Genomic DNA, 13,787 nt, shown 5'->3' with positions numbered 1-13,787 from the left:
CCAGCCTGGGCAAAAAGAGTGAAACTGTCTAAAAACAAACAAACAAACAAACAAACGCTATATATATTTTTAAGAGATCTTACTCTGTCACCCAGGCTAGAGTGCAGTGGCACCATCACAGCTCACTGCAGCCTCAAACTCCAGGACTCAAAGGATCCTCCTGCCTCAGCCTCCTGAGGAGCTGGGACTACAGCTGTGCACCATCATGCCTGGCTAGTTTTTTTCTTAAATTTTTTTTTTTTTTTTTTAGACAAGGTCTCGCTATGCTGCCAAGAAAATGCTATTATTTATAGAGCACTTAGTCTGCACCAGGCCTGGTCATAAGTTTGATTTTTTTTTAAATCTATTTTAACTCATTTACTCCTCAAAACGTCTGCAATGATGTTGTCATTCCCATTTGACAGAGGAGGAAATTGAGGCACAAATGACTCACCCAACTGAGACTCAGATCCACAGGCGGGCAGCCCAGCCCCGGAGTCCCTGCGATGAGCCCAGGGGAAAGTCTCTACTGGGCACTAGCATGTCTTTAGCGCCTCCGTGACCCTGAGGCTTAGCAGGCATCTGTATCCAGCCAGAATTCAAGGACTTGGTTTTGTGTTCCTTATATTCACATTTATTTTTAGGTTTCCCCACTATTTGGGGCAATGAGGAGGGTTTTTCAATGAGGATGCCGAAATCAAGTCTCCTTGTTACATGAATAAATTCAAGATGCAGAAGTGATGAATGCTAAGCAAAATATAGTTCAATTGTTCAAAGGGGGAGATTGCAGCAATGGGGAAAAAGAGTCACTAATGACTGAAGTCACAGAACTATTGTCCTGGGAGTAATCAAACATCCCCAGTCCTAGAATTTACCCCTTCCTGTCCCGGGCTCCTGTGGGGGTGGCCTGGGCTGTGGGGGTGGCCTGGGCTGTGGGGGAGGGGAATGAACACCAGCAGAAGCTGGAAGGAGAGAGGGCCAGACCAGCTCTGGAGGGATTTTGCCCTTTTTTTTTTTATCAGAAAGCCAGAAACTCCATCTAGAACCCCAGGGCTCAACGTCCCTTCTCTGCAGATCAGATGGGCAGGTCAGACAGCTGGCGTCTGCAGAATCTCAGGGAGGCAGGAGGCGCTTCCTGATGCCAGGGATTGTCCCTACACCCCTTCATAGTGATCATCAACACTTTTTTATTTTATTTTATTTTATTTTATTTTATTTTATTTTACTTTATGTTAGAGACAGAGTCTGCTGTTGCCCAGGCTGGAGTGCAATGGCACCATCATAGCTCAGTCCAGCCTCAAACTGCTGGGCTCCAGCGATCCTCCCACCTCAGCCTCCCGAGTAGCTGGGATTCCAGGTGAGCACAACCAGGTCCTCATTTTTTTATTTTTATTTATTTTTATTATTATTATTTTTTGAGACAGAGTCTCTCTCTGTAGCCCAAGCTGGAGTGCAGTGGCATGATCTCGGCTCACTGCAGCCTCCGCCTTCCAGGTTAAAGCGATTCTCCTGCCTCAGCCTCCCAAGTAGCTGGGGTTACAGGCATGCACCACCATACCTGGATAGTTTTTTGTATTTTTAGTAGAGATAAAGTTTCATCATGTTGGCCAGGCTGGTCTCGAACTCCTGACCTCAAATGATCCATGCGCCTCAGCCTCCCAAAGCGCTGGGATTACAGGCGTGAGTCACCATGCCCGGTGGCTTTCTTGAGTCTCTCCAATACTTCTCACCATCTCCCTTCTTCCCTTGCAACCATCTGCCCTCAAGCCGCATTAGGCTGTCAGCTCCCTGAGTGACTTTTGTCTTGTTTTCTGCAGAGCACCAGCACAGAGCCTGTGCTGAGTGGGGCCCTATATGGTAAACCATGCAAATTAGTAGTACTCCTGCCGCTCCACTCCGCTGCCGCCCCACTCCGCTGCCGCCCAGCTAAAGGAAGCCTCCTTCAGCCTTGCTGATCTGGTCCTTGCTGGGGTGTCTGCCTATGTTTCTCCACTTTCTCTTTGTCCTGAAGTCTCAGTCCTGCTGACCTATTTTGCAGCTTCTGGACAACCTCATGACTTTTGTTCTGCAATGATGGGGGGCGGGAACATGGTCCTCATTTGTCAAAAGGGAAACTGGCACCTGCGGGTTTTGGGTTATTATTATACGATTATTATAATCGTATAATAATTATTATTATAATATAATAATTATTATAATCGTATAATAATTATTATAATATAATAATTATTATAATCGTATAATAATTATTATATAATATAATAATTATTATAATTGTATAATAATTATAATCATATAATAATATATAATATAATAATTATTATAATAGTATAATAATAATTACAGAATATAATTATTATAATATATAATTATAGAATATAATTATTATAATTATAATATAATATAATAATATATATTATATAATATAATAATAATTATAATATATAATATAATAATTATTATAATATATTATATTATATAAAATAATTATAATATATTATATTATATATAATATAATATATAATAATATTATTATAATTATTATATTATAATAATATTATATTATATAATAATTATAATATATATTATATATTATAATATATATTATATTATAATTATATAATAATTATAATATATTATATTATATAATAATTATAATATATTATATTATATAATAATTATAATATATTATATTATATAATAATTATAATATATTATATTATATAATAATTATAATATATTATATTATATAATAATTATAATATATTATATTATATAATAATTATAATATATTATATTATATAATAATTATAATATATTATATTATATAATTATAATATATATTATATAATATAATAATTATAATATATACTATACAATATAATAATTATAATATATATTATATAATATAATAATTATAATATGTACTATACAATATAATAATTATAATATATACTATACAATATAATAATTATAATATATATTATACAATATAATAATTATAATATATAATTATATAATATAATAATGATTATAATTATAATAATTATATTAGTATAATTTTTTTTTGAGACAGAGTTTCACTCTTATTGCCCAGGCTGGAGTCCAATGGTGCGATCTCAACTCACTGCACCCTCCACCTCCTGGGTTCAAGTGATTCTCCTGCCTCAGCCTCCCGAGTAAACTGGGATTACAGGCACCTGACACCGCACCGGGCTAATTCCTTTTTTTTTTTTTTTTTTGTATTTTTAGTAGAGATGGGCTTTCTCCATGTTAGTCAGACTGGTCTCGAACTCCCGACCTCAGGTGATCCGACTGCCTCGGCCTCCCAAACTGTTGGGATTACAGGCGTAAGCCACCACGCCCGGCCTAATTTATTATTATCATTTTAGAGACAGAGTCTCTGCTGCCCAGGCTGGAACTCAGTGGCACAATTATGGCTTGAGGCAGACTGCACCTCCTGGACTCATGCCACCCTCCTGCCTCAGCCTCCCAAGTAGCTGGGAATACAGGCACATGCCGCCATGCCTGGCTAACTTTTTTTACTTTTTTTTTTTTTTTTTTTTTTTGAGATGGGGGTCTCACTATATTGCCCAGGCTGGAGTGCAGTGGCGAGATCTTGGCTCACTGCAACCTCCGCCTCCTGTGTTCAAGCGATTCTCCTGCCTCAGCCTCCTGAGTAAGCTGGGATTACAGGCGCCTGCCACCGCACCAGGCTAATTTTTTTGTATTTTTGATAGAGACGGGGTTTCCCCATGTTGGCCAGGCTGGTCTCGAACTCCTGACCTCAGGTAATCCACCCTCCTCAGCCTCCCAAAGTACTGGGATTACAGGAGTGTGCCACCACGTCCGGAGCTCCCTTTTGGGCTGTGTGGCCTCAGGCAGGTGATGTGGCCTCTCCGGGCCTCAGTTTCCCAATCTGTGAAATGGTCAGAACTTCTCCAGGCGCCCGTGAGGACCAGACTGGAGGGAACTCATTGCAGAAGTGCAGCTGGGCATGGATGCTCAATAAACAACAGGAGCCGCGGTTAGGATGATCCCAGAGCGGGGTGAACTGTCTCTTTGCTGCCGTCTGCAACAGGGAGGGACACCAGGAGACCCCAACGCCCCACTCTCAGGCTTCTTATGCTGCCAGCCCATGCCCAGCACCCGCACAAGCCTGGGCTGAGGCGGGGGGTCAGATGGGGTCTCCGGGTGGAGGGGGGCATAACAGGATGCCCCCTGGCTGGGAGACAATGGCAGAGGAAGGGGCCGGGCAGCCCCCACACGGATGAGCCCCGCAGCTGGCTCCAGGAGGGCGGCGCAGCTATTGTGAGACCAGACAGCTGTCCCTGCGCCAGGAAGCCCCAGAGAACGGGGAAGAGGGTGGGAAGCCCGCTGGCCAACCCTGATCCCCCACCGGGGGCAGGTCCCACTATGGTCTGTTTGTCTCCTCCAGCAGGCTGAACACCTGGGTTCCCGGGAGCCTGGCCTGTCAGTGTGCACCTGGCCCGGGGCCCCTCACTGCAGACCCCATCTGGCCCCACTGACATCTCCCTAACTCCTTATTCCCTACTCATCCCAGCCTGGCCTGGGGATTTTGGAGGCTGCACTGATCTGGGCTGTATTTATAGTTCCCTGGTGCTGCTGAGCCAGCTTCTAAATATAGAAGTCCAGCTATTTGGGGCCTCGGCCCTGGAGCAGAGTGGGGAGGAGCCAGTCCCGCACATGTGTGCCTCCCCGCCTGTCCCAGAGACCACCCAGGCTTCTCAGTCTCCTGGGGTCAGGGCTGCAGGGGTCTCTGGTGCTGAAGGGAAGTCCAGGAGGAGCCCAAACATAATGAGGGCAGAAGCGAGAGGCCGCGATGGCTCAGAGGGACAAGGCAGCGAGGCCCCGTGCTCCGGGGCTGAGGGGGAGTGCATGTGTTTGCGACCTGGGGTCCCAGCACCTGGTTCCTCTTCTTCCTCCTTGCCCCGTGACCCACTGCGGGAAGGAAGGGGGGTTGATCTGTCAGCTCAGTGTTCTCAGCTTCTAGGAAATGAAGCACTTCAGGAAGCGGCAGGGGCACCCCCAAACCCTAAACAAACTCTAGCACCTAGTAACCCACTTCCCCTTCCCCATGGGCACTGAGTTCACTGGTTGCCCTGGCAGGGGGCGGGTGACGTGGGGTGGGGGGGGTGGGGTTATAAATAGACGGTATATAAGCAACTGCGGGGATAGCTGAGCAGAAGTGGCCGAAGCAGAAGTGGGGTCCTCATGGGCAGCTGGACCCAAAAGTGTCCCCAGTCTTGGCCCCTCCCAGAGATCACCAAGATTTGGGGCAGTAAGGAGGAAGAGAGGGGTGAAATGCTTAAAAGGGCATCATCAATCCTTCAAAGCAATCTATGAACATGATAGTCATTAAGTCATTAATAAAACCCTAGCACTTCCTCAGCGGTAACTTTATAAAGCACGTGGAATATTATACAGCTGTGAAAAAATAACTCCAGGGGTGTGCAATTTTTTGGGGGGGGCGGGGGACAGAGTCTTGCTCTGTTGCCCGAACTAGAGTGCAGTGGTGAGATCTCGGCTCACTGCAACCTCCGCCTCCTGGGTTCAAGCAATTCTCCCGCCTCAACCTCCCTAGAAGCTGGGATTACAGGCACACGCCACCATGCCTGGCTAATTTTTGTATTTTTAGTAGAGATGGGGTTTCACCATGTTGGCCAGACTGGTCTCGATCTCCGACCCTCAAGTGATCCGCCCACCTCAGCCTCCCAAAATGCTGGGGTTACAGGTGCATGCCACCATGCCTAGCCACACCCCTTTCTTAAATTTAAAAACTGAGTGAAGTCAGGAGAAAAAAATTTTAAATTGCAGCATGACAGATTCCACAGTAGAATCTTGAAAAAGTATCCAAAACCCCATAGGAAAAAGCCACCTTGCGAAAAAGCTCAGACACAAAGATCATAAAACGAGATTTGGTTTCAGGATGCAAACATATGCAAGAAGACTTTGAAAAATAAATAAGGCGGCCGGGCTCAGCGGCTCATGCCTGTAATCTCCCAGCACTTTGGGAGACTGAGGCGGGCGGATCACCTGGGGTCAAGAGTTCAAGACCAGCCTGGCCAACTTGGTGAAACCCTGTCTCTACTAAAAGTACAAAAATTAGCCAGGTGTGGTGGCAGGCACCTGTAATCCCAGCTACTCAGGAGCCTGAGGTCAGAAAATCACTTGAATTCAGGAGGCGGAGGTTGCAGTGAGCTGAGATAGCGCCACCGCACTCCAGCCTGGGTGACAGAGCAAGACTCCATTAAAAAAAAAAAAATTAAAATTAAATAAATAAGTAAATAAAAATAAACAAGGCTGGGCCAGGCACAGTGGCTCATTCCTATAATCGCAGCTACTTGGGGAGGCCAAGGTGGGAGGATCGCTTGAGCCCAGGAGTTCGAGACCATCCTGGGCAACATAGTGAGACCCCCATCTCTCCAAAAATACAAATAAAAAATTCTCCAGGCGTGGTGACTCGCACTTGTAGTCCCAGCTACTCAGGAGGCTGAAGTGGGAGGATGGCTTGAGCCCAGGAATTCGAGGTGGCAGTGAGCTGTGATCACGCCTCTGCACTCCAGCCTGGGTGACAGAGCAAGACCCTGTCTCAAAAAAAAAAAAAAAAATTAAGTAACTGAGCAAAGGAATAAGGGGCAAAGAATATTCGGACTGGTGGTAATCAGCAAGATAAACATGGGAGCATGGGAACAAGGTCATGTCTCAGTTCTTGGTGAAGAAGGAGGCTCATGGGTGTGCCTTCTTTCCCTTTTATTTTTTAATTTACATATTTTTTGCAAAGTAAAATTCTTTATTCCCACAAATTGTGAATAATACACATAGAAGTTTCCACGTGTAAACGTTTCCTAAAATGATGGCTGTTTTTTTTTTGTTTTTTTTTTTGAGACAGAGTCTCTTGCTCTGTCGACAGACTGGAGTGCAGTGGCACAATCTCGGCTCACTGCAACCTCTGACCCCCGGGTTCAAGCCATTCTCCTGCCTCAGCCTCCCAAGTGGCTGGGATTACAGGTGCACATCACCACGCCCAGCTAATTTTTTTGTATTTTTAGTAGAGACGGGCATGGATCACTGCGCCCAGCCAAAATGATGGCTGTTTAACAGAATGCCATGTAACGCAGGCATGTGGTGTTTTGCGGTTATATTCAGACGTGATTTTATCAGAGACCAAAGCAAAAACAAAGAGAATTCTGAAAACAGTTTGTATCAAGGAAGATAAAATGGGCCAGGGACAGTGGCTTATGCCTGTGATCTCAGCACTTTGGGAGGCCGAGGCGGGAGGATCCCTTGAGCCCAGGAGTTCGAGACCAGCCTGGGCAACATGGTAAAACCCCATCTCTACAAAAAAATGCAAAAATTAGCCAGGAGTGGTGGCACGTGCCTGTAATCCCAGCTACTCAGGGGGCTGAGGTGGGAGAATCTCTTGAGCCTGGGAGTTTGAGGTTGCAGTGAGCTATGATCTCACCACTGCACTCCAGCCTGGGCCGCAGAGTGAGACTCTGTCTCAGTAAATAAGTAAGTAAAATAAAGCTGATCATGGATAGACCGATGGTCCCAAGAATTGCATTGTTTCATTTATTCTATAAACCTGAGGCTCTATACAAATATTTAAAAAAGAATTTTAAAATGTTTAAAGGTTTTAAGGAGAATCGTTTAGAGGAAGCAAAGGAGAGAGTAGGGTGGGGGAGGGGAACAGCTCGGGGGTGGCTGTGGGGGTGGGGAACTGGTGGCAGCCAACAAGAAGCCCCGAGCTGGGAACTCTGTGTGACTCTTGGTGGCATTTTTGTCACTTTCTTGCAGCTCTCAGTGTCTTCCCCATTTTGCAAAGTCTTCTGAGCTGGGTGGTGCCGAAGTCCCGATAAGGATGGGGTCAGGCTTCTGGGGGGCACTGTGAGGACGGGGGTCTCAGAATCCTTCCCTTGACTTGGGTGGGGAAGGCCAGGAGAGGAAGGGGGCTTATTTAGTCTGGGTGCCCACCCGGGTCAACCCCTCCTCATGCCTCTGGGCCTCTATCTGTTGTGGGCTTGTGGGTTCCCGAGAAATAGAGCCACAGATGGCACTGACAGTCCCAGCCAGTCCCAGAAAGAAGCAATGGGAAAGCATTGGTGAGAATCAATCCATCCCCAGGGCTCTGTCCCTCGGATGGAGGTCTCCCTTTCACTTCTTTCCAGGCATAGAAAACAGTTTGTAGCTCCTCAAAAAGTTACGTGTAGAGTGACCCTGTGATCCAGCCATTCTGCTCCTGGGTATACACCTGAGAAAACTGAAGGCAGACACTCAAATGGATACTTATGTTTATTTTTATTTTTTGAGACGGAGTCTCACTCTTGTCCAGGCTGGAGTGCAGTGGCGCGATCTCAGCTCATTGCAGCCTCCACCTCCTGGGTTCAAGGGATTCTCCTGCCTCAGCCTCCCGAGTAGCTGAGATTACAGGCACCCACCACCATGCCCAGCTAATTTTTGTATTTTAGTAGAGACAGGGTTGCACCATGTTGGTCAGGCTGGTCTCAAACTCCTGACCTCAAATGATCTGCCCGCCTCGGCCTCCCAAAGGGCTGGGATTCCAGGCATGAGCCACCGTGCCTGACCTCAAACAGATACTTATACACCCATGTTCATAGCAGCACGGTTCACAATTACCATAAAAAGCGATTTTTAATTCAACCATAAAAAGGAATGAGGCTCTGATCCATGCTACAGCGTGGATGAACCTTGAAAACATGATGCCGAGTGAGAGAAGCCAGACACAGAAGGTCACATAGTGCACGATTCCATTTATATGAAATGTCCAGAATAGGCAAATTCATAGCCAGAAAGCAGATTGGTGGTTGCCAGGGGCTGGGGACGAGGAATGACGAATGACTGGTAATGAGGACGGGGTTTCCTTTTGCGGTGTTGAAAACATTCTGGAACTAGATAGAGGTGATGGTTGCTCAACGCAGTGAATATACTAAATGGCGCTGAACCATGCACTTTAAAAGGGTCTATTTTATGTCATGTCAATCTCACCTCTATAAAAAAAAAAAAAAAAAAAACAGGCCGGGTGCAGTGGCTTATGCCTGTATTCCCAGCACTTTGGGAGACCGAGGCAGGCAGATTGCTTGAGTCCAGCAGTTCAAGACCAGCCTGGGCTACATATTGAGACCTCGTCTCTACAGAAACTCCAAAAATTAGCTGGGCATGGTAGTGTGCACCTGTAGTCTCAGCAACTTGGGAGGCAGAGGTGGGAGGATCACTTGAGCCTAGGAGGCAGAGGTGGCAGTGAGCCGAAATCGCACCACTGCACTGCAGCCAGGGTGACAGGGTGAGACTCTGTCTCAAAAAAATAAAATAAAATAAATACATAAATAAAATAGACCAGGCATGGTGGCTTATGCTTGTAATCCCAGCACTTTGGAAGGCTGAGGTAGGTGGATTACTTGAGGTCAGGCGTTCGAGACCAGTCTGGCCAACATGGTGAAACCCTGTCTCTACTAAAAATGCAAAAATTAGCCGGACGTGGTGGCACATGCCTGTAATCCCAGCTACTCAGGAGGCTGAGGCAGGAGAACTGCTTGAACCTGGGAGGCAGAGAGGTTGCAGTGAGCTGAGATGATGCCACTGCTCTCCAGCTTAGGCGACAGAGCGAAACTCTGTCTCAAAAAAAAAAAAAAGAGTCTGAGTTTTTCACAGCTATATCTCTGACACCTCCAAACACTTCAGTCGTCGCTTTCGGTTTTTAATTTCCTTCCCCATTTTTTTTCTTTACTTTTTTATAATGAGACAGGGGTCTCATTATGTTGCCCAGGCAGGTCTTGGACTCCTGAGCTCTAGCTATCCTCCCGCCTCTGCCTCCCAAACTGTTGGGATTACAGGCGTGAGCCACTGCGCCTGGCCTATTTCTTTCCCTTTTTGTCTCTTTTGAATTTTTTTTTTTAAACAAAAAGAGCAGTCTCTTTGATCCAGAGCTTCACTGGAGGGTGAGGCTGTGGCTCCCAGGGTCCTGCGAGTGAGCGACTCATTATATTCTACGCCTGGGCACCTCCCTCTCCCTACCCTAGTCCCAGCTCTGAGGCTTCAACCAGGCGACAGCAGGAAGCAAATTTAATTTCACCCCCACCCCTACAAATATAGGTCTTTTTGCTGTTGCTTTCTACTTATGGAAATGGCCCTGGTTTCCTTTTGTTTCCTTTTGTGGTGGTGACATAGAAGTTCCTTCCCAAATAAATTCATTTAAGTTTTTTTTTTGTTTTTTTTTAAAGGAAAAGCAAGTTGATTGAAGGAAAAATCTGTGGTCCGGGGAGATGTTCCAAATCCTGGAGGTGGAGAGGAATGAATGACGTTTGTGGCTTGCAGATCAACTCCCCGCAGGGGGCGTGACGTTGTCACAGCCAAAATTGTCCTCCACGCGCTGCTACGGTGAGTCAGGGGCAGAGGGGCCCCTCTGGGCAGACGGCAAAAGACACTTTTGAGTGTAAAAGGAGGCATTTTTCTGAGAGCATTTCCTGTCGGTACCCTCCTATCTAGGGGCAAAGGTGTCACTGGGGCTTTCTGGGGCCTTTGGTGTGGGTCTTAGTGACAAAGTTCAGTGGCAATCTGGCATTCCCCTAGTGGAATTGTTGCTCCCACGACAGCCTCTCATGCCTAGCTTCTGTCCGGCTCGAGGAGCCAGCTCTGGGCTGCCTGCTATCCACGAGGTTAGGTGGCCCTGACATTGGCAAGAAGATTGACATCCACGCTCTGTGCTTCCTTTGAAACAGAGTCGTTAAAATTCCAGGCCAGACAAATGTCCAATAGGCCTATGAAAAGATGCTCAAAGTCACCAATCATTAGGGAAATGCAAATCAAAACCACAGGCCAGGTGCGGTGGCTCACACCTGTAATTCCAGCACTTTGGGAGGCCGAGGTGGGGGGATCACTTGAGGCCAGGAGTTTGAGACCAGCCTGGGCAACATAGCAAGACTCCATCTCTATAAATAAATGAATAAACAAATAAAAACCACATTGAGATACTACCTAACACTCATTAGGGTGGCTACTATCAAAAAAACAGAAAATAGGTTAGAAGTGGTGGCTCATAACTGTTATCCCAATGCTTTGGGAGGCCAAGGAGAGAGGATCACTTGGGCCAGGAGTTCAAGACCAGCCTGGGCAACAAAGGAAGACTTCATTTCTAAAAATATTTAAAAATTAGCTGAGCATGGTGGCATGCACCTGTAGTCCCAACTACTTGGGAGGCCGAGGCAAGAGGTTTGCTTGATCCCAGGAGGTCAAGGCTGCAGTGAGCTATGATCGCACCATTGCACTCCAGCCTGGGCAACAGAGAGAGACCCTGTCCCTAAAAGCAAAGCAATCCGGGCATGATGGCTCATGCCTGTAATCCCAGCATTTTGAGAGGCCGAGGCAGGAGGATCGCTTGAGCTCAGGAGTTCGAGACCTGCCTGGGCAACGTGACAAAACCCAGTCTCTATAAAAAAGACAAAAAAAATTAGCCAGGCACGGCAGTAAGTGCCTGCAGTTCCAGCTACTTGGGAGGCTGAGGCAGGAGAATTGCTTGAGCCCAGGAGGTCGAAGCTGCACTAAGCTGTGATCTGTGATTGCACCACTGCACTCCAGCCTGGGCAACAGAGTGAGACTCTGTCCAAAAAAAAAAAAAGCAAAACAAAACAAAACCCCATAAATTGAAACCGTTGTGGGCTGCTGGTGACAATGTAAAATGGTGCAGCCACTGTGGAAAACAGTTTGGAGAGTCCTAAAAAAATTAAACATAGAGGCCAGGCGTGGTGGCTCATGCCTGTAATCCCAGCACTTTAAGAGGCCAAGGTGGGTGGATCATTTGAGGTCAGGAGTTTGAGACCACCCTGGCCAACATGGTGAAACCCCATCTCTACTAATAATACAAAGATTAGCCAGGTGTGGCGGCAGGTGTCTCTAATCCCAGCTACTTGAGAGGCTGAGGCAGGAGAATCGCTTGAACCCAGGAGGTGGAGGTTGCCGTGAGCGGAGATCGCACCACTGCACTCCAGCCTGGGTGACAGAGCAAGACTCCATCTCAAAAAATAAATAAATAAATAAATAAACATAGAATTGTCATATGATCCATCAATTCTACTTCTGCGTATACACCCAAATTGAAAGCAAAGTTCAAAGAGACATCTGCGCACCTATGTTCACAGCAGCGTTAGTCAAAATAGCCAAAAGTTGAAAGCAACCAGTTTCCATGGATAGACGAATGGGTAAACAAAATGTGGTCTATCTATACAGTGGAATATTATTCAGCCTTAAAGAGGAAGGAAATTCTCGTACATATAACATGAATGCACCTTGAGGGCATTATGCTAAGTGAAATAAACCTGCCACAAAAGAACAAATACTGTATGATCACATTTACAGGAAGTAACTAAACTCATCAAATTCATAGAAACAGAAAGTAGAATTGTGGTTTCCAGGAACTGGAGGGAGGAGGAACGGGGAGTTGTTTTGTGGATACAGTTTTAGTTTTGCAAGATGAAAAAGTTCTGGAGATGCATGATGGTGTTGGTAACAACTATGAGAATTTTTTTTTTCTGGTTTTTGTTTTGTTTTGAGACAGGGTCTCACTCTGTTGCCCAGGCCGCAGTGCAGCGGCACAATCTCTGCTCACTGCAACCTCCGCCTCCTGGGTTCAAGTGATTCTCGTGCCTCAGCCTCCCAAGTAGCTGGGATTACAGGTGTGCACAACCACTCCTGGCTAATTTTTGTATTTTTAGTACAGCCAGGGTGTCACCATGATGGCCAGGCTGGTCTCAAACTCCTGATCTCAGATGATCTGCCCACCTCAACCTCCCAAAGTGCTGGGATTACAGGTGTGAGCCACTGTGCCCGGCTGAGAATTTTCTTTTCTTTTTGAGACTGAGTCTTACTCTGTTGCCCAGGCCGGAGTGCAGTGGCTCGATCTTGGCTCTCTGCAACCTCTGTCTCCCGGGTTCAAGTGATTCTCCTGTCTCAGCCTTCCAGTAGCTGGGACTACAGGTGCACACCACCATGCCTGGCCAATTTTTGTATTTTTAGGAGAAACGGGGTTTCACCATATTGGTCAGGCTGGTCTTGAACTTCTGACTTCAAGTGATCTGCCCGTCTCCGCCTCCCAAAGTGCTGGGATTACAGGCATGAGCCACCACGCCCGGCCTGAGAATTTTCTTAATGTAACTGAACGTACACTTAAAATGGTTAAGATAGAACATTTCATGTCATGTGTATTTCACCACAAATTTTATCCAGGCTGAAGGACAGGTGCAGTGGCTCGCTTTGGCAGGCCGAGGCAGGAGTATCGCTTAAGGCCAGGAGTTCGAGACCAGCTAGGGCAACATGGCGAGACCCACACCCCCATGTCTACAAAAAAAGTTTAAAAATTACCCAGGCCTGATGGCACATGCCTCTGGTCCCAGCTACTCGGGAGGCTGAGGCAGGAGGATTGCTTGAGCCCAGGAGGTTGAGGCTGCAGTGAACTATATGGTTGCACCACTGTACTTCGACGAGATCCTGTCTCAAAAAAAAAAAAAAAAAATCCAGGGCCGGAGGGTTCAGAGGAGACTGGGGCAGGAATCCCATCCTGTGGGTCCTGGCAGGTGACCCCCATATGTCCTCCATAGTAGGGGGTGATCAGGCCCTCCAAGAAGTCAATATAATTATATCCCAAAGCCTCTTACATGTCTCCACCTGGACCTCCCTGTCTACCTCCAGACATCCAGCTGCCCTCTGGACTGCACCCAGGGACGCTGCTATGATCACTGAGCCATTCACCAATGTTCCAGCTCTTTCTCCCTCCA

At 46.5% G+C, this 13,787-nt stretch overlaps 1 long non-coding RNA gene across 1 annotated transcript in view; it reads left to right on the top strand.

Moving 5' to 3' along the window:
• LOC129019366 (uncharacterized) overlaps nt 1–13,787 on the top strand; it is a 17,307-nt gene extending 3,520 nt beyond the window's left edge. Inside the window, exons 2-3 of the long non-coding RNA XR_008495620.1 lie at nt 10,242–10,398; nt 13,702–13,787. This is a non-coding gene — a long non-coding RNA (uncharacterized LOC129019366). The remainder of the gene's footprint in view (nt 1–10,241; nt 10,399–13,701) is intronic.

Source organism: Pongo pygmaeus, chromosome 20 (assembly GCF_028885625.2).
Source record: "Pongo pygmaeus isolate AG05252 chromosome 20, NHGRI_mPonPyg2-v2.0_pri, whole genome shotgun sequence".
Classification (NCBI taxonomy): domain Eukaryota; kingdom Metazoa; phylum Chordata; class Mammalia; order Primates; family Hominidae; genus Pongo; species Pongo pygmaeus.
This window is presented reverse-complemented; position numbering and strand designations above follow the sequence as displayed.